The sequence below is a fragment of the Ahaetulla prasina genome, chromosome 8 (genome assembly GCF_028640845.1).
Source record: "Ahaetulla prasina isolate Xishuangbanna chromosome 8, ASM2864084v1, whole genome shotgun sequence".
NCBI classification, from domain to species: domain Eukaryota; kingdom Metazoa; phylum Chordata; class Lepidosauria; order Squamata; family Colubridae; genus Ahaetulla; species Ahaetulla prasina.
This window is the reverse complement of record NC_080546.1, coordinates 53,172,616-53,194,297: the sequence shown is the minus strand read 5'-3', so window position 1 is coordinate 53,194,297 and position 21,682 is coordinate 53,172,616. Positions and strand designations below refer to the sequence as shown.

The following is a 21,682-nucleotide window of genomic DNA, read 5'->3' as shown; positions in this document are numbered from 1 at the left end:
TTGGATACTCAAACGGCACATCCTGGAGGGCTAAGCGTCCTCGCGGACTACATTTTCCAGAATGCATTGCTGCGCCGATCTTGTCGGGCCACTTGGGGAGGAAAGTTGCAGCGCAAGGGAAGTTTGTGCGGTGCAGACGGGAAGGCACTAAGACTTTTATGTACTAAAATGTAATTGAATGGTACAATTGGTTCAGTAACCTTTACATCCTGTTCTCCAAGAATATTCTTGATTTAACCTCAGTCAGACTATACCACATAATTCCTCGTGGTTTTAGCCAACATAGGGTCTGGAAATTGTAGGAATTGTCATCTTGACTTCCCTAACTTTTTAGGCTACATTTAGAGAATGTAAAGAATTCTCTAGAGAAACAGCTTGGTCCTTTATTTTAGGATTTTGTGCTCTTGTGGGCCCTATAAGTTATTTGCAAGCGTATTGCACTTGATTGTATCCTATTCCTTTCCTGGCCATTCCTTAGTACAAGTATGCAACTGATTTAATCTGTAAACCTATTCCATATATTAACGAAAGGAAACAATAGGACAGGAACGGTAGGCACGCTTGTGCTCTTATGCACACCCCTTGCAGACCTCTTAGGAATGGGGTGAGGTCAATAGTAGACAGTTTTTGGTTGAAGCTTTGGGGATTTTGGGAAGAGACCACAGAGTCAGGTAGTATATTCCAAGTATTAACAACTCTGTTACTGAAGTCATATTTTCTGCAATCAAGATTGGAGCTGTTAACATTAAGTTTGAATCTATTGTGTGCTCGTGTATTGTTGCAATTGAAGCTGAAGTAGTCTTCAACAGGAAGGACATTGTAATAGATGATTCTATGAGTTAAACTCAGGTCATGCCGTAGGCGGCGTAGTTCTAAATTTTCTAAACCCAGGATTTCAAGTCTGGTGGCATAAAGTATTTTGTTGTATACAGAGGAGTGGAGAACTCTTCTTGTAAAATATTTCTGGACACATTCAATTGTATTGATGTCAGAAATGTGGTATGGGTTCCAGACAGTTGAGCTATATTCGAGAATTGGTCTAGCAAATGTTTTATATGCTCTGGTTAGTAGTGTAGTTTTTTGGAGAAGAAGCTACGCAAGATTAGGTTTACAACTCTTAAAGTCTTTTTTGCAATGTAGTTGCAGTGGGCTTTGGCACTTAAATCATTTGATACGAAAACTCCAAGGTCTTTAACAGGGTGGGGGTCATCTGTAAGGTAATATCCATCAAGCTTGTACTTAGTGTTTAGGTTCTTTTTTCCAATATGTAAGACTGAGCATTTGCTGGTTGAGATTTGGAGTTGCCAAGTTTTAGACCATTCAGATACAAAGTCAAGGTCTTTTTGAAGGGTAGCTGTATTGTTGGTGGTGTTAAATAGTTTGACATCGTCAGCAAAGAGAACACAATTACTTCTAATATGGTCACAGAGATCATTAATGTATAATATGAAGAGTGTTGGTCCAAGAACGCTGCCTTGAGGAACACCACTTTTAACAGGAACAGGATTTGATAGAGCATTGCCGATTTTGACCTCTTGTTGTCTGTTTGACAGGAAAGCTGTTATCCAATTGTGGAGGGGTCCTGAGATACCGTAGGATTTTATTGCAAGTATTAGAAAAAAAGAATCACTTTATCACATGGTGACAGAATTGGGCTCTTGTTGCTTAAAAAGGGGGCGGAAATGGTTGACCCTATTGTTTAGAAACTGAGAGTGAAGACTTAGGCATAGTAGGGCTACCATATTTGAGCCACAAAGATAAAGTTTTTGGGTATCATCTAGTGGTATAATTTTTTACAGAGTAGATACTATAACTAAATATTTGGGAAATGAGAAAGACTTTTTTTCTCCACTATTGATTTACAGTGCTATCCACCATTTCTGCATCAGGGAAATACTGCAGTTTTAAAGTTGGTGATCTGGTTTTTTGACTTCATCCTCTCTGGCTTCTGTTGCATCTTTGGTGCTGAAATGTGTTATAGTGCTTTCACTATTCAGTGTGCCAATACTACACTTGAAGTTATCTTCTTTCTAATGTTTCTGCACAAATCAATGAGTTGTAAAAAGAATGGGTCTCCTGCTTTATTCTGATATCATTTCTGATTTGAACAGATCAGCTTTGCAACTCAAATTGAGAGGGCAAATGCTAGAAGAGAAATGCCAGCAAATGCTATGAGTACCGTAGCTGGGCTTCAGAAATCTGGATGATGATTTGATAGTAGAAAATATGAAACTTTTCACACCCATGTAGTGATCTGGATTTTGCAACCTAAATATAGTACCTCTAGCAAATGCTGATTATGAATAGAAGGAAGAAGTCTTGGCTACACTTGAGATGTCCACATCTGTGGCAACATTCAGAAGCAGGATCTAACTATTTCAAAAAGAGAATGCAAAATAAAATGGATCCCCAGTTGCTGTAATGGGACCCTCTTGATTTAATCAAGAAAAAAAATGCTTATTTTGTATTATCTACCATACAGAATGATGACAAAAGACCGAATAGCAGTACCTGAGATCACATTGCTAACATCCAGTGGATAATGGAAAAAGTAAGGGAATTCTAAAATATATTTATTTTAATTTATTGATAATACAAATGCTTTTGATTATGTAGATCACAAGAAAGTATGGGTTGTCCTTAAAAATATAGGCGCAGCAGGCTATTTCACCTGTTTATATGATTATAGTTAAAATAGAATATGTAACAATTCAGATTATTTAATTTAGATCCATATATTGTGAGAAATGGTAGATTAGAAAAAATAGGATTTTGAATTAAAATATAAGAAATATCAGCTGTGGATAATACCACTTTGATGGATGGATGGATGGAAAGAAGACTAGGAATATCTTGTTGAAGGTGCAGCTCAAAATTGGGAAGGGGGAATTTTTGACTTTAGAAAGGTACTGTCTGCTTTTATTTCTTGTCTATTTGCATTAAGCTGGCATTGCTTGTCAATAGAAAAAATAAAGGCAGACATCATTCTAAAGTCAAAAATGTACAAGGATGGTAACTGTAGCTGTGAAATAAACAAAAACGTTACTTGGGAGGAAGACTGCCAAGTAGACAATATTAAAGTGCAGAGATTATAACAAAGATTTTTATAGACAAGGTTTTCTCTATTATAACATGTAGCTTTGAAAGCTGAATGAAGAAAAAATATGCCTTTGAAAAAGTGGAAGCTGGAAAAATGTGGAGCATACCTCTAGCTGCAAGAACAATTTTATTCTGTACTAGATAAAGGAAAGAGAGTACTCACTGGAAATGCTAAGAATGAAGCTAAAGCTCAGCTATTTTGGACATATAATGTGAAGCCAATAAAAAAAGAGGCTGACAGGCAAGGTGGCTAGATATTATCATTGATTACACAAGTATCAGTTTACAAGGACCAAAGAAGACCATCCTGGTGAACTAATGTCTATCAAGATATAAATAGTTGGAACAACCGAACAAGTTAGATAAGATTAGCACGGGGTAATTATAGAAAAATATTAGGATTGCAGAGACATAATGCTGCTGATTGAAATTATGAGTACAACTGGCCAGATTAGGTAGTACAGATCTGGCTGAATAGTATACACAGCACTCTTGTTCAAGAGAACAGCTGAAGATGAGCATCAAGGAAGCTGCTTTTGCCCCCATAAAAACACCAACATCTAAGATAGTGACCATTGTGCCTAATGCGCAGTCTGCACTGGCTACCTGTGGACTTTCGGGTGCGCTTCAAAGTGTTGGTTACCACCTTTAAAGCGCTCCATGGCTTAGGGCCCGGGTACTTACGGGACCGCCTGCTGTTACCTTATGCCTCCCACCGACCCATACGCTCACACAGAGAGGGTCTTCTCAGGGTGCCGTCCGCCAAGCAATGTCGGCGGGCGGCCCCCAGGGGAAGGGCCTTCTCTGTTGGAGCACCTACCCTCTGGAACGAACTTCCCCCTGGTTTGCGTTAATTACCTGACCTTCGGACCTTTCGCTGTGAATTGAAAATGCATTTGTTTATCCAAGCGGGACTGGCTTAATTTTTTAAATTTTTTGAATTTTAATAATTTTAATTGGGGTATTTTATTTATGGGTCAAATTTGACGGTTTTAAATTTTCGGCCACTAATAGAATATGTTATTTTAACTGTTGTTTTAATCTGTATATTGTATTGTTTTAAATCTGGCTGTGCACCGCCCTGAGTCCTTCGGGAGAAGAGCGGTATAAAAATCTAAATAATAAATAAATAATAATAATTAATAAATAAATAAATAATGGCAAACAACCCATGATGGGGGCTAAACTAGATTTTACAACAGATTACTCTTATATGTGAGTCCATTTGCTGTTAGGTTCATATAATATAGGAACCAGGGCATTTGAAACATAATAAAGACAGGGTGCCTCCTTTTTGCCACCTATTACTGTCTAAAATGAGTCATTCAGTTATTTGTTTTAAATCAATTTGGCATAACCCACTGTGTAATGCTATGTATTGTATATTTATTTAATGCAAGTAGTAATTAATCTGCAATGATGCGGTTGTGGTATGTATTAAGATGGTATTTTTCATACATGAGCAGGTTTTGGTACAGCATATACATGTACTGCCATAATTACAAATTTGCAGAAGACATTGAGTGAATACACTCAATGGAACGTGTTGATGACTTGGGGCGGCAAGAAAAAGAGATGTTGTCTAGGAAACAATCAGACAAGAAAAGAGCTTCTTGATGATTGAGAAAGAAACTTAGGAAGGACCTATCCTAATTCATCCGATGTTTAAAGTGAGAGCAGGAAGTTTGTACCTTCAGAGTTGCAGGATTCTGTTAATGCAGCCTTACAATAAAGTAGATTTAGCTGATCTAGTTTTGTTTACATCTGATATACCCAGAGTGCTGATAATAACTTTATTAAATATGATTACTTGAAGTAGAATGTGTGAGCTGATTGCCTGAGAAACGTTGTGTTTTAAGAAGCGCATCTTAAGAATTGTTAAGGCAATACCTGTAGAGATGAATTTTTGCTAAACAATCATAAATGCAAGCTATCTCTGTGCTTCACCTTCAAATGATATGTAAATCTATTATCAATTGAGCCACAATGCTAGATAAGGAAATATGTAATAGGTACTTCTCAAAATGGCTGTAGGCATTCATTGTTATCATTCTAGAAGTTTTCCTTCCTCCCTGAAGGTACACACTTTTATAAGTCAGGGAATGTACAATCTGGGTTGCATTCTTTGGAACATGACATCCAAAAACTCCATGTAGCACCCTTGTAGCCTTGTGAGAACTCTGCCCCATGCTGCCTGGATGAGGTGGCAGAGCAACCACATTCTGGCAGCAATCTCATTTTGCCTGTGTCAAGGAGATTAAAAATGGGATGAAGGCCTCACTCCATGATAAATTGGAAGCTTGCCCACTCACTACTATCAAAGAGAAGCTCATTCTTTATAAAAAAAAATCACACAAATCCATTTATCATTTTAAGGGGTCACAGCATCACAATGTTTAAGAACCCCTGCCATAACCTTTACAGAGTTAGAAAAGGAGGATGTTAATCTCTAACTGGGACTGAGACAACGTTACTAAAACATGCCTCTTTAAAGCCACCTTTACACTAAGGCTGTGTTTTGAAGTATAGGTGAAGGCAACATAAATCTCAGATAATTTCTTTGCCCTTTTCTTTCTTTTTTTTTTAAAAAGCTCTTTCATTGTTTGATTTATTCTTTGCTCTAGAAATAAAAGATACTTGAAAGGAAAAGAAATACTTCATATCTGTGCAGTGGTGATTTCTATAAGTGTAAAAAGTTTGAGCGGCAGCCATTTGCAAAGAAAGTTGCTTTATGTGAAGAGAATAATGATCTAATCTATTTAGTTATAATGTGCCATCAAGTCAGTTTCATCCCTTAGCAACCACACAGGTAGGCCTTCTCCAGAATTATCTGCTACCAACCTGGACCTTTCAAGTCTTCCAACAGCAATACCCCTTGCCATGTAAGCAAGTCTATTTGCCTTGCTGCTGGTCATATTTCTTCTACTTTTTCTAGCATTATAGATTTTTTAAGAGGTCTTTTCATAATGCGTGAAAAATATTATAAACATTTGCACCTCAGGTGAGAACTCTGGATTGATTCGTTCTGTGATCTACGGTAGATTGTTGCTGTTCTTGGCTATTCATAATATCCTCAGGAGTTTTCTCCAACGCCAAAAGTTCAAAAGCATCAATATTCTTTCTATCTTGCTTCTTCAAAGTCCAAATTCTACTTCTATAATGTGCCACAGGGCGGGGGAAACAATTTCCTGTGTGATTCTGATCTTTAAAGATATAGACAAGCCTCAGCATTTGAATTTCTTTTAATGAAGTGTCCGTTGCTACGCTACTATTATTCTGCAGCTTATTTCTTGATTGTGGGTTCTTTTACTGAAGATGGCAGATTCTAAAAAGCAGAAGCTGTCCAGCAGTTCAATATTATCAGCAGTTTGAGGTTGCCCAGATGAGGAAACAGACTCCATAAGTATACTATAACTATACTTCATTGAGTTATACTATAGTAATAGAACCTTGCAAGTCTGATTACATTTTCTTTCCCCATTTCCTCCCACAGGGAGTCAGATGGAGTCAGTCTAAGTATTTTTCTAATACTTCTTGTTTCTAAGGCTCAAGGCCTGCTTCTACACATTGTGTCTTTGCAATTTTTCTGAATAGTTTCACCATCTACATGACTTTCTATGATACCTTCAGTGTCACTTCTGAGGCTGGATTGCTGGACCCATTCTTTGTAGTTTCCTCTTCTTTCTATGTAATCTCAGTTCCATATTTTTAATGTGTCCCTTGGCTTTCATTAGTAGAGCTTCTGGATTACTTTGATTTTCAGCTACCAGGGTAGTGTCATTAGCGTAGGACAGGTTATTGATGTGTCTTCCTCCTTTTAAAACCATGTGCATATTCTTCCAATCTAGGCTTCCTCTCTCTCTCTCTCTCTCTCTCTCTCTCTCTCTCTCTCTCTCTCTCTCTATATATATATATATATATATATATATATATATATATATATATATATATATATGTTTAAATATATATAAACAACTTCAGCCCTACACAGAATCCATCACCTCACACGTACAAAACTCATTCCACTTCATAGAAGCAATAAAGAAACAAAACCTACCACCCAGCGACCTACTCGTGAGCTTCGATGTCATATCCCTCTTCATCAAAGTGCCATTTAAAGAAGCCTTGACAGCTATCCAAAACAAATACAACCCCCCCAAACACATCCTAGATCTAACCAACCACTGCCTAACCAACACATACTTCATCCATAATGGACAAAGATACAAACAGATAGAAGGAGCACTCATGGGATCACCCCTCTCACCCGTCATCGCAAACCTATACATGGAATATTTTGAAACCAACGCTTTAGATGAATTTGAACTCAAACCCAAACTCTGGCTTAAATACGTAGATGACACTTTCGTAATTTGGCCACATGGCAAGGAGAAACTGGACAACTTCCTCACACATCTCAACAGCCTACACCCCAAAATACAATTCACTATGGAAATAGAAGCTAACAGCCAACTTCCCTTTCTGGACGTCCTAATCTACAAAAAAATCAACGGCCCCCTAGGACACAGCATCTACCGGAAAAACACACACACCAACCGCTACTTAAACGCACAATCACATCACCACCCTGCACAGATCAACTCCGTAGCCAGAACCAAACTGACAAAGACCACCTGAAAACTGAATTACATACTCTCACAAACGTATTAATCTCCAACGGATTCCAAAGAAACACAATTACCAATCTAATCCAAAGGGAGACACTGCCCAAGAACCAAGACACAGAACAAGACAACGGCATTGCCCTCTTCCCATACATCAAAGGCACCACAGATAAAATCAGCAAAATTCTTCACAAACACAACATCAAGACAGCCTTCTGCACAGACCAAAAAATAGCCAACATCTTAAGAAACCCCAAAGACAAGATCCATCTAGAAAACCAAGGAGTCTATGAAATACCATGCAAAGTCTGCCCAGCTATATACATTGGACAAACTAATAAGAGTGAGTGAAGATGATGACTGAGACCTCATCGAAATGTCGCCAAGATACTCTCAACCTTACACGGGAAAAGACCCGAATATGCCAAGACCTACATACCTATACCTGTGAAAACCTACGAAAACGTGTGTGTGTGTGTGTGTGCGCGCACACACACACACACACACACACATAATTGAATGAGTAAGGGAGGAGTACAACTTTAATACAAATACAGTTTAATATAGAGACTAATTGCAAGCAATAGTTCATTGCATTTTTTTCTTATATATTGCCCATTGTCAAAAAACAAAGTTAAATATTTCCATTTTATCTATAAAAATATGTATATCTCAGTTTTTTATTCCAGAACCTTTAAGGTAACTCACAATCATAAATAGAAATGCATTAGCTTACCCAAAAAGAGGTCATAATTAAAACTGTGTTCTATTGACTTGCTTCTTTTTATAGCAAGTGATTATGGAGAAACTAGAAATTATTGGTGTTTCTTCCCAACCTGTTTGAGACTTCACAATTATTAATTTTATGCTCACAGAGATTAAGTCTTAATTGTTCTACTAAAGATGATTACCTAGTGATTAGCTTTATAGTGATTAGCTTTCAAGAACAAGAAGTCACTTTCTGTATAACATTTATGTACCATAATAGAGAGGTAGATGCTCTTATTAAGTACATCGATTGTGGATATTCTGGTGAGTCTACTATTGAATGCAAAAATGATTATGCTGCTGATGATAATGATGCAAAAAAGATTCTGATTTTAAAGAAATACGTATGTATGTATGTATGTATGTATGTATGTATGTATATATATGTGTGTGTGTGTATATATATATGTTTTTGTAGGTTTTCATGGGTATAAGTATGTAGGTCTTGGCATATTCGAGACTTTTCCAGTGTAAGGTTGAGAGTATCTTGGTGACGTTTCGACGAGGTCTCACTCATCATCTTCAGGCTGGTGCTTTCGGCTTCGTGCTTGTGCGAGCAAAGCGTGGTCAGAGCTGCCGTCTCTCTATAAATACTGTTAGGGGAGATGGGGAGTGTTGCTGTGAGTGGGTTGGTTGGCTGTGGTTGCATCTTGATTGGTAGATGGAGTGGGTGTTTGCAGATTGGTCGGCTGTTTCGTAGCATCCTGTGTGGGTGTTGTCCTAGTCTTTTGTTCCTGAGCTTTGGTGTTGTGGCCTCTGGAGTTCTGTGATGTGATGTCTTGAGCAGACGGCTGTGATGCAGCATCCCGGGTTTTGGTTTGGCTCCGAGTCCAAGGTCTTGTCATGTGTTCCTGGCGTGTGTCAGCTTGCTTTGTGTGGGGTTCGGAGGGGGGCACAGCAGCCAGTGGTGCCAGCATGGTCTGGCTTCTGGATGGTGGTTGTGTTTCGTCTGTGGAATGGGTTTGGGTTTGAATCTGGTGAGGATGATTGGTGGTGGCGTTGTGTGTTATCCTGGGTACAGTGTCAATTTTCGTGGCTGGGACTCGTTTGTTGACTAAAGCTAGTTTCCAGATGTCTGGTAGGCGGGAGGTGTCATCCTATTTGTTCATGTTGTGGGGGTGTTTCTCTATTTTGATGGCTTCCATAATTATTCTCTTGTTATAGTGTTCAGTTTTGGAGATTAATTTGGTTCCTTCAAAATCAATTTCATTCCTGTGGTTTTAAAGTGCTGGAAAAGGGAGGAGGTTTTTTCTTTTTTTCTGACTGTATTCTTGTGTTCCGTAATGCATGCATTTATTCTCCTATTAGTTTGTCCAATGTTTGTGGCTGGGCAGATTTTGCATGTTATTTAATAGACCTTGGTTTTCTAGATGGATCCAGCAGCTCTGACCACGCTTTGCTTGCACAAGCACGAAGCTGAAAGCACCAGCCTGAAGATGATGAGTGAGACCTCATCGAAACGTCGCCAAGATACTCTCAACCTTACATGGGAAAAGACCGCCAAGAACTACACACACGCGCGTGCGTGTTAAGACAAGTGAAGTAAGAAGGTTTTGGTATATACTGGATGACATAAAATTGATATGAGGAAAGCATGCTCAATTAAGAGCCTGTCCATATACTGTTCCCTCTTTTTCTAGAGGGAAGATGTTCCATTCACCATGCATGTCCGCTAATCACATTTATCTCATTTTACACAAATAAGACAATTCAAAATATTTTATGTGGAAGTGATATTTCCATTTTATGCCAGCACAAGACATTCCATGTGGACAATCTAGGCTTTAGATAACATAGTCAGGATTGGCAATCAGTTTGGATTCTATTGATCCAGACATTTTGGGATGAGATCTCCCCTTCACTCCACTCATGGGGCTCTGCTTCAATTCTGTAGCACTGTTTGGGTTGTGAGGGAATCCTGGATTTCATAGCCGCCCTCGCCCCCATGCTCCCCCCCAACCCCCCGTGCGTGCATGCGTGACACCCTCTGCGCATGCACACACAATCCCCCGCCCCCCCGGACATGCACGCAGGCTCCCGTGCATGCACGGCAGAGACCTAAAAATCAGCTGGCCAGTGGGAGGTGTGCATGCATGTGGGGTGGTGCTGAGCTGGGCAATGGCTTATGCAGTGAGATGGGCATTACTTAACATAGAGACCTTTCCTAGAAGAGGGTAAGATGTGAACTGACCATAAGAACCAACAGGCACTGAAATACTCTCCTTCCGAAAAATTGTCATCCAAATTCAACTTCACACTGAAGTACTTTCCTGGGGGAAAGAACTTCCTAACAGATGCCCTGTCTAGATTGCCCTGATATAACAGCACCAAAGAGGAGATAGTGAGCTCCATCATCCCCTCTAGCCAGATAGCAGCACCAGTCACAACCAGTAAGGCAAAACCTGACTTGGCTAATGACCTAACCCAGGCAATGAAACAGCCCTAGCCAAGGATGAGTGGTTTACAAATCATAAGAAGGAGGTCTCCCTATGCAATGGTCTCGCATGGGTCGACAGTAAACTGTGTGCCCATCAGCCAAAGGCTCATAATTTTACAAAGAAGCCATGATTCTAATCCACATATGGCATTGTGGTTTTGTGAAAACCCTGCAACTCATTAGATGTCAATTTTGGTATAGAGGGATACGTGTCTAGTCTTTGTGCATCAGCAAAATAACATGCCAGTAAACCATAGGGGTTATTGCAACCATTCGCTAACCCTGCAGTGCCCTAGAAAGAGGTCTCCATGGACTTTATTGTGGAATTATCAGAGAGCTCAGGAAATACCGTTATTTGGGTTACCACCAACCTATTTTCAAAACAGGTACATTTCATAGCATACTCCAAGATCCCATCCACACAAACCCTTACAAAACTGTTTGATCAACACAACTATCATCTACTTGGCACTCCCAAGAGGATTATCTCTGATGGGTGCAAGTCACTTCCCAATTCTGGCAAGAATTCCTAAAATTACTAGGGACCACCCTGGGCTTCAGCTCCTCACACCACCCTCAAAGCCAACAAAGACTAATGGCACCTGTGAACATACTAACAGTGTATTGGAACAATACCTCAGGTGTTATAAATTATCAACAAGACCATTGGGCAGACCGGCTTCATTCGCAGAGGTAGTCTACAACAATTCAGTACATAGCAGCACTGGTTTCCGGGTTGCTACCAGCCGAGAAATTGCTGCCATGCTGTAATTCCCACAGGAATTTCCTCCATGCCTCTCACTAGCCAAATGGCTAAAACAACTGCAAATTACATGGCCCTTAGTATGCAAAGCATTGGATTCAGCCAGGGAGACATATAACAAATATGCTGATAAAAAGAGGTTCCATAGAAAAAATAAGAAATCAGGGAGGGAGTGTACCTATCCACTAAGTACATGCAATTTAGATAACCTTCAAAAAACCAAGAATGAAATTTATAGGTCCTTTCCCTATTGTGAGAATTGTCAACCCAGTACAGACAAACTAAAATTACCAAAAAAACTGAAGAAAATACATCCTGTCTTCCACCATAGTCTTCGGAAGCCAGTGAAAACCTCACCATTACAGCTGCTGGCAGAAGCCCGTCCTCCCAATCTCGTTGAAAGTGGACAACACTTTGAAGTAAAAGAAATCTTAGATTCACATCTCCACAGAGGCAAACTCCAATACCTAATTTCATGGAAACATTTTCCCTCATCTGAAGCTGAATGGGTGCCGGGTGCATGTGCAAGCGCTGAAAACTCTTGCATAAATTTCATGATCAATATCTGGACAAACCACACTCAATAATTAACATTTTAAAATTTTCCATGATACCCAATACATCAATTGCATTGTGTGGAAAAAATTATGTGGATGTACCCAAGAGCATGCCACAATTTAGTATGTTTCCCAGAGACCAAAACCTGAAGAGCACTTAAGTAGCAGCTGCATCTCAGCAGCAGAAATCAGGGAGATTCCCATATTACAGTCAAGGGAGACAAATTCTCTGCTGCCACTTAGTTGGTAAGTTGCATGGTTAGATAATGACAGCAGAGCAGGATCCAATCTAGAAGTACAGTCAGAATGTGCAACAGACCCTCCAAGATTTAGAACTATAAGTATCTCTCCCAGTTCTGGAAAGCTTGGTTATCAAATAACTATATATACGCATAGTAGAATCATCATGGTTAAAAACTGACATACTTGAAGACTTCCATGCTAAGAAAGGTTGCTTTACCTCAGGTAGAATGATTAGATAGCTACACTAACTTTATCTTCTTAATTGTGTATGAAAACCAAGAAGGTGCATTCTTTATATGGATTAATATTACCTAATTCCAGATCCTTTGGTGAGCATTTCTTTCTCAGATCTTATAAGATGAACTTTTTCTCAAATCTTCCATCCTAGAACATGGAATGCAAAACAAAGAATACAAAACAAAGGATTCATGCCAGACTGACTTTTCCCTCAGCAGAATGTCTAAATAAGTACTTTATTCCTATTCATTGAATGCCCCATTAATTTAGGTGTCGCATAAGTATATTTTCCTTCCTATGAAGAACTCAGAGTAGGGAGTTGCCACTGTTATCTTTCAATGATAATGTACAGTCATTGGGATGAGCTAAAATGACTATAGGAGAAATAAGAGATCCCATATCTTTCAGTTAAAGTCTTTCTATCTATTCCATGATCTGCTTTTTATTCATCCCTGATCTTCTGAGCTTTGCAGTATGGCTCATGAGTACATGAGTGAACAGAAAGGATGAACGGTTTTTCAAATCAATCTAATAAACTGAAGCAACTCAAAATGAGTCACTCTTAAGCAACAGGATATCTATCATATGGCATCCTGTGGTACCTTTTTGTGGTGCAATTTAATGGCTTAATAATAGGTTGAACAAATAATTTGAAGTGCTTGTTTCCTCTCTGGCAATCTTTCCGCTCTGGTATCACCCCCATTTGGGGGGCAAGGGAGATGCCTGATTCTTCTTGCTAATAGGAGACAGAATGAGCCTTCAAACAAAAATCATCTTGTGCACAGACAATTTTGGTTTTCAAATCTCATTCAGCTTTGTAGCACACCAGGTGTTCTCAATATCAAGTCACTATCTCTGGCAAGTCTGAGTAGATGAAAAAAGATAGCCAATATTTGCTACCATAAAGTCGGAGAAAGAGCTACAGAAACATGATCAATCAATATTTTTTTTAGCATCACAATAAGAATACATATATATATATATATATATATATATATATATATCTATCTATCTATCTATCTATCTATCTATCTATCTATCTATCTATCTATCTATCTATCTATCACTGGAGGTTACATTGTAATTTACAGGGATAGATAGAAGACAAAATACAGTAGATGAAATGCTGCCTTTGGAGAATGACCTCTACTTGTGAAAGAATAATTCCAAAGAATGAGGGCTATTAATCGGAGGTGAAATCCAGCAGGTTCTGACAGGTTCTGGAGAACCGATAGTAGAAATTTTGAATAGTAGTGGAAATTTTGAGTAGTTCAGAGAATCGGCAAATACCACCTCTGACTGGCCCTAGAGTGGGGTGGGAATGGGGATTTTGCAGTATCCTTCCCCTGCCACGCCCACCAAGTCACGCCTGCCACTCCATGCCCACCAAGTCACGCCCACTTTCAAATCAGGATACATTCAGTGGTAGGATTCAAATATTTTAACAACAGGTTCTGTGGGCATGACTAAGTGGGTGTGGCTAAGTGGTCATGTGACTGGGTGGGCATGGCTAGTTGGTCATATGTCTAAGTGGGTGTGGCCAACTTGCCATCATTTCTTTGCCCTAATTACTGTTTTAAGTATAAAAAAGATATACCAAAAGGTAGTTTATTTATATGTATTTAATACTTAAGTAAGACTAAAGACACAAAACTAGATATTGTTACAAGAGTTTTACAATATGAATGAAAAACTATACAAAACTATACAAGTTTTACAATATGAAAAGCTATTTATTCAAAACTACACGAGTTTTACAATATGAATGAAATACTATTTATTCAAAACTAATACAAGTTTTACAATATTTATATTTTTTCTTAGGATTGTTTGAAATTTAAAATCAGGTTTCTCAGTTCATTAGTTCATTAGTTCCACTTTTTTATATTTAATCATAGAGCCAAAGCTATCTAAATGCATTCTTAATTAAATGAGTATTCCATCTTCCTATTTTAGTGTTTATAAAGTATGGAGCAGTATAAAAAGAAAATTAAGTTCTAATTGTACTTAAAGGCTCATTTTTAAAGTTATTTTCATTTAATATTTAAAATGCTGTTTCAATACTTCAAATGAAATAATTTAAGGAAACCTTTGTCTTTGTTTACATGCCTAGCAACAGCCTTTATGCAAAACTCCCACACATTTTAAACTTAATGGTAATTATTGTGCATAACAAACATCCTGTTTGTTATGAACAAATTCTTCCTGAAACAGCTGAGATAAATAATATTTTAAATCTCCCTCTACCTCAAGGCTTGTTCTGCTTCTGAAGTGGCCGAGGAGGAGGCGGATCTTCTACCAGTAGCCTGAGACGGTCGGGAGCAGCAGGTCGAGGCAGTTGGTCAGCTGGGCAGGAGGCGGGCACAGGCCTCTGCACACAGAGATGATCCGACCGGGGTAGGCCGCTTTTGCCTGGGCAGGTGCAGATCCACCACCCTTCCCAGCCTCGCTGTTGTGTCTTGTCCGCTCTCACCGCAGCCGGGGTCTGCTTATCTGCTCCCAAACACGGAGGAATGTATGCCTCCCGGTCCCAGTCTTGGCTCCATGCCCAGACAAGCTGCAGAGGAGGGGGCACCTCCCGGTCCCAGCCCTGGCTCCATGCCCAAGCAGGCTGCAGAGGAGGGAGCATCCCCCGGCCCCAGCCCTGGCTCCATGCCCAGGCAAACGGAGCAACTAGACCCCTCCCCCTCCTCCACAGCATGTGAGCCTGAGGAAAGTTTATTTCCAACAGCTGCTGATTGGAGTGACCCTCGCATCAGAAGATTGGATAGGCGGAGGCAACAGAAGGAAGGGAGGGGCAGGCCTTAATGAATGCTGAGTCATGGAGCCACACCCCATGGCCTATATAAAGGATCTGCTTTCTGGCAGTCTCTGAGTCCGGCAAAGTCGAACTTATCTTGCTGAAGTCACTTACTGGTCTCCTGCCTGCTCTGAGGACTTTGCTAGGACTTTGGGCAGAGCTGCAGAGGCAAGCCTGATTCGGATTTCCCTGACCCGGCCGTCAGCGGAGGAGTGGGACACGACACTCGCTTCCCCAAGGGGGTACCTGGCTGTGCTTATCAATTCTGCTACTGGAGCAGTCGGAGGTGGGCGTTCAGGCCGGCTGCAGGGCAAGGCAATACAAATGGGGTAGGTAGGCCACTGCGGGTGCAGGCCTACAGGGCTGGCTGCAGGGTGAAGTGATCAGATGGGATAGGTCAGGGTTCTGCAACCTTAAACACTCAACCTTAAACATTCAACCTTAAACACTCAACCTTAAACACATGTAAACACTTAAACACAACCTTAAACCTGGGTGGGCATTGCCAACTCCATATCACTTACTCCCACCCAGTCACATGACCACCCACAATCACGCCTACCCATGTTTTGTGGCTCCCAGTATTTTCTTTTAAACAGGTATCTCTGTGTCTCTCTTTCTCTCATCTCTTTCTCTCCCTCATCTCTCTTTCTCTCCCCTCTATCTTTCTCTCCCTCATCTCTCTTTCTCTCCCTCATCTCCGCTCTCACTCTCTCACTCTCTTTCTTCCTCTCCCACCCAGGCAGTGGTGGTGGCGACATACCTACTGCACCATTGGGTAGGACCTTGGCCTGGAGGTGGCACCTTAGGCCTGCGCCCCACTGCACTTGCGCCCGCCTGACTACTGCTCCCAACTCTGGCTGCTCTAACTATACCTAACAATGGGGCAGATGGCATCCCTCCTCCTCTCACTCTCTTCCTCTCCCCCCCGGGCGGTGGCAGTGGCAGCGTACCTACCAGAACATTGGGTTGTCCCTCGGCCTAGAGGTAGCATCTTAGGCCTGCGCCCCACTGCGTGTACTCCCACCTGACTGCACCTGTGGCCGGCTCTGGCTGCTCTTACTGCGCTTCACAATGGGGCAGATGGTGTCCCTCTTCCTCTTCCTCCTCTTCCTGGAGCCCATTACAATGCAGAGCATCAGCTGCAGCCAGGCCAGCCAGTGTTCTGGGGTGGAGAAAAGTTGCGTGTCTCCCCCAGCGACCAGATGGGGTAGGGTAAATTGGTTCCGCATGGGTGGGAGGCAGAACAGTTATGCTAGGTTGGCGGCAGGCCAAGGTGCTTGGATGCATCCAAGCACCTCACTGGCCACCCCATCCAAGCGCCGACTGTGGCCTACCCCCATCCAAGCACCTTGCTACTGGGTGGTGGCTGCATAGCCAGCGAGGTACTTAGATGGGGTGGCCAGTGAGATGCTTGGATGGGGTGGGATGGCCAGCGAGGAGTTTGGATGGGGTGGCCAGTGAAGAGCTTGGGTCGGGTGGCTAGCGAGGCCCTTGGATCAGGTGGCTACCAAGGCATTTAGATGAGATGACCAGTGAGGCACTTGGATGGGGTGGGATGGCCAGCAAGGCGCTTGGATGGGGTGGTCAGCGAGGCACTTGGATGGGGTGGCTAGCGAGGTGCTTGGATGGGGTAGCCAGCGGCTTGCGGCCACCCCATCCAAGCCCTTCACTAGCCACCCAGCCACCAGTCACTAGCAAGGCAATTGGATGTGGGGTAGGCCGCGGCCAGCAGCTGGGCAGGCAGAGATTGACCACCTTTCCCAGCCCCGCTTCCCCGAGGGTGGCACTCGGCTGTACTTGCCTGTTCTGTTGCTGGAGCAGTCAGAGGCAGTCTGAGGTGGGCGTTCAGGAGCAGAGTGGGAGGCTGCCGCATCGTAGGCCACGGCAAAGGTAGGCGAGCAGGCTGGGTCATGTGGTCGAGGCAAGGGAGCCAAAGAATAGCTGCAGCTATGCCTCAGTGTGTCACTAAGGAAAGCTGTGCGACACTGCGAGCAAGGCCAATAAATAGTGGTGGGAAGAGGCGAGGGGTGGGCGAGCCAGCAATTTAACAAACGGTTTGGTGTGCTGTGAGACCAATAAATAGTGGTGGGGAGGGGGGAGGGGCAGACAAGCCAGCAATTTAAGAAACAGTTTGGTGTGCTGCAAGGCCAATGAATCATGGTGGGGAGGGGAGGGGTGAGGGGAGGGGCGAGCCAGCAATTTAACAAACCACCTAGAACCAGCAGAATATCACCACTGGATATATTCTATGTCAACATATACATCAGGAATGTCTGCAGGATATGGTTAAGAAACTCTAAGTGGTAGTAACAATGATATAATTGAATGCAAATGGGTAGGAAACCTTCTTGGGACTGCTGAAATGATCCTGTGTTCTTGATCCTACCCTCTTGCATAGATGTAAGTCATATTGGAAGAAAAGACAGGGATGAAAAGACATACACAGGGATGAAATAACTTTTTGATATCTAGGAATCTTGTAGGCATGACTAAAGGCTGCAGTTGGAATGATTATGCAAAACAGGTGATGTCAGCATTTCATGAATACATTTACTTAGAGTTTGGAGTTGTTTGTATTGTACACATTATCTTAAGCTCTTTTAGGCCAAGCTTCATGACGTCAGCTAAAACATTACATTAGACTGAGGGTATAACAAATTATCACATTGGGTGGTCTGCTTCCTGGATATGCATGAACTGTACCACTCTTTCAAGAAATGCATTGTTATACTGTATTTTAGAAATAAATATCTTGTTCAAGCTCTGTCAAAAAATAGTTCACAATACATCAAGATTTAATTCCCCCCTTTTAAAGTTGCTTTATTTATTATCTTTTTGTATAAATTAATAATCTAGTTATTCCACCATAAGAGTGCAAGAGTGCATGTATTTCATTTAGGAAGAATATACAATGAATAGACTGATATCATTTTAACTGTTTATCCAAAAGCCAACAAAGACTTTTTTTAAAAGCAGCAGTCAGCCTTTAATTTCCCTTTTCTAATTTTCATATCATGTATCACGTTAGAGATTAAAGCAAAAGAAATAGATTGGGTTTGCCTTCCATTTGCCCCAAATTAAGATTACCAAAATAATGTGGCTGTAGCCCCTCCCCCATATGAAGGACTTCTATAAATGTCACATCATCTGTGATGTGCATAGGTGCATAGATTATTGTCAACCATAAATATATGTAGAAATTTCATGCAACTATTAAGGAAAGCTTATGCAACAATATAATATGGCATAATATAATATATAACCTGATGATCCCCAGATTATAATAATATAATGGGATTGTCATGTGTGTTGGGCTTAGTTTCTGGGTGTTATGTGAATTTCGTTGTATGGTATACTGTGTATATACGTACAGTGACAATAAACTTTACAATATATGTTAGTCTTTCAGATGCAATAGGACTTCTGGGCTGTTTTTAATTTTTTTTCTATAGCATAAAATGCTCTCCTGCTACCATTTTATCCTCCAGCTGGGACTGGTAAAATTGCTGTTGGGAAAGGCAGTGCTTTTGGAAGTTTGCTTCTTTCTCCTTAAGAGATACTGACACCATTTTTTCTAAACAAAAGAAAGCTTTCAAATAAAGAGCCAGATACAGGATTTTATCCAATACAGCAGGGATGTCAAATTCGCGTCGTCACAGCATTGTCACATGACGGTTTGTGACTTTTCCCCACTTCGCTAAACCAGATGTGGGTGTGGCCAGCATGTGATGCATCTGGTCCGTGGGCTGTGAGTTTGAAAGCCCTGCAATATAGTATCTTTTCATAGGAGGTGGCTTTAAAAAGACTGAGGTACATCAAGGTAGAATGGCAGGGGTGAAATGCTCCCAGTTCGGATCAGATTGCCCGGTAGCAATGGCGGTGGGTGGTTCGGAGAACCGGTAACAAAAATCCCTGGCTCCGCCCCCTGCCCCAGCTGAGCAGCGCGATCATCAGAGGTTTTTGTTGCTGTTGTTTTATTTTTAAAAGCAGTTTTTCTTCGGCCGAAAAAATGCTTTTAAAAGTAAAAAAAAGTCTTTGATGATTGAGCGGCTCAGCTGGGATCGTCAGGACCCTTTAAAAGCTTTTTTTTAACAACCTCTTCAAAGAGGTTGTAAAAAAAAAAGCTTTTAAAAAGCTCCTCTGGCGATCCCAGCTGAGTTGCCTGATTGCCAGAACCTTTAAAAAGCATGTTTTCTACAAGCTCTTAAGCCAAAGAGGTTGTTTAAAAAATCCTTTTAAGAGGTTCTGGCAATCAGGCAACTTCAGCTGGGATTGTCAGAGGAGCCTTTTAAAAGCTTTTTTTCCTTTGGCGATCCCAGCTGAGTTGCCTGATCATCACAGGCTTTTAAAATCACATTTTTACAACCTTTTACAACAGCCCCCACCCATGCCCCCACAATCGCTCAGTCCCCACTTGCCTGATTGCTGCTTCTTTCGGGCTCGCAAAGCCTTGCTTCGGCTGCTGCAATCAATTTTATTTATTTATTTATTTATTTCGATTTTTATACCGCCCTTCTCCCGGAGGACTCAGGGCAGTGTACAGCCAAGTAAAAATTCAATATATAAACATTAAAAAGAGGTTAAAAAGAAATATTATAATGTGGCCGAAATTTTAAAACCATTTAAAATCTTAAAACATAAATACCCCAATAAAATTTCAATCCAGTCCCGCTTGAATAATTAGGTGCGTTTTCAGCTCACGCCAAAAGGTCCGAAGATCAGGCAATTGACGTAAACCGGGGGGAAGTTCATTCCAGAGCGTAGGAGCTCCAACAGAGAAGGCCCTTCCCCTGGGGGCCGCCAGCCGACATTGCTTGGCGGACGGCACCCTGAGAAGGCCCTCTCTGTGTGAGCGTACGGGTCGGTGGGAGGCACAAGGTAACAGCAGGCGGTCCCGTAACAGCAGGCGGTCCCGTAAGTAAATTGCATCAGCTAGCAACTGAATCTGCCTGCCTGCAATCCATCTCATTGGTGAGCAACTCAATCTGCCTGCCTCTAATTGGGTAAGTAATGGGGGGGGGGGTAGTTTTAAAAAATAGTTAATTGGATTTTTTTTAAGGAGGTTTTTTTCAGACAGCAATTTAAAGTTAAGGAAGTTTTAAATTTAGCTGCTTTTATCTAAAAAATATAAATAAAATAAAATAATAAAATAAAATATTTGTGCAGCTTTCTGAGATTTGGTGTTTTGGTAATGTTTCACTCTAACTACACAAACACACAAAATCTCACAAAGCTGTATGTGCATTTTGTGTGTGTGAGAGAGACTGTTGTGTTTTGTTGTGTGTGTGTAAAGTGTGAAAGTTGGTTTTTGAGCTTTTTGTGGCTGTGTGAGGTTCCTGCTTGTTGCAGGGGCCGTTTTGGGTGAGGTGCAGCTGCTTTTACATTGTGTGCGAGTCAGTTATGTTGTGTTGTGTTGTGTGTGTGTAAAGTGTGAAATTTGGTTTTTGGTACCTCTTATTGTTCTGTGTACTTTGTTTATTATTTTTATTATTTATTGTTATTGGCCACGCCCATCAGGTCACCTGACTACCAAACCACGCCCACCAATTAAGCCACACCCACAGAACCGGTAGGGGAAATTTTTAGATTTCACCCCTGTAGAATGGCCATCATTATATGCAGTGTAAGGTTTAAGGGCTGCAATTACAAAATACTATTTCCACTGCCTGCCCTCTTTTCCTCCCTCTCTTAGTCATCCTGACCACATTCTTCCCAGCTGGCAAGCCATTCCAAAGCCCAAGGAACTTGGGGCTGCCTTGTCCAGCTCCTCACCACATTCCTTCAAAGCCAACAAGGCCACGCCCTCAACCTCTGTCGGCCCCAGCTCTGGCCCATCCTCCTCGCTCACTCAGTCTCCAATGGAGCCATGACAAAAATACTATTGCTAAGCATGAAGAAACTGTTTCTACCTACCAATCTTTGAAGAGATCCATTACATCAAAAATGAATATTATTTCTTTCACAGTAGTATTTACATATTTCTTTATAACAGCTAGTTTAAAAACAAATGACATTCTAATTCTTAAGATCTATATCAAGATCTGAGATCTGCTCATGGGCTCCCATTCTTCTTTAGAAAGAATCTCTCTTCAGGCATTGTCTCAAAGTAATTTAATCTAAAGTACACTTTTACCTATACACCAGTCTTTC

General features: G+C 41.2%; 1 protein-coding gene and 1 long non-coding RNA gene across 3 annotated transcripts in view; one reads left to right on the top strand and one right to left on the bottom strand.

Annotated features, from left to right (window-relative positions):
- Positions 1 to 21,682, bottom strand: part of DCTD (dCMP deaminase) — a 117,378-nt gene that overhangs the window by 66,961 nt on the left and 28,735 nt on the right. The window lies entirely within an intron of this gene.
- On the top strand, positions 83 to 17,543 carry LOC131203025 (uncharacterized). 2 transcript variants are annotated; one of them, XR_009156281.1, is made up of 5 exons: positions 83 to 170; positions 2,483 to 2,551; positions 9,863 to 10,034; positions 14,983 to 15,126; positions 15,461 to 17,543. It is a non-coding gene; the product is annotated as an uncharacterized LOC131203025 (long non-coding RNA). The 2 variants fall into 2 exon arrangements; XR_009156280.1 differs by lacking the exon at positions 15,461 to 17,543 and having other exon boundaries at positions 14,983 to 15,415.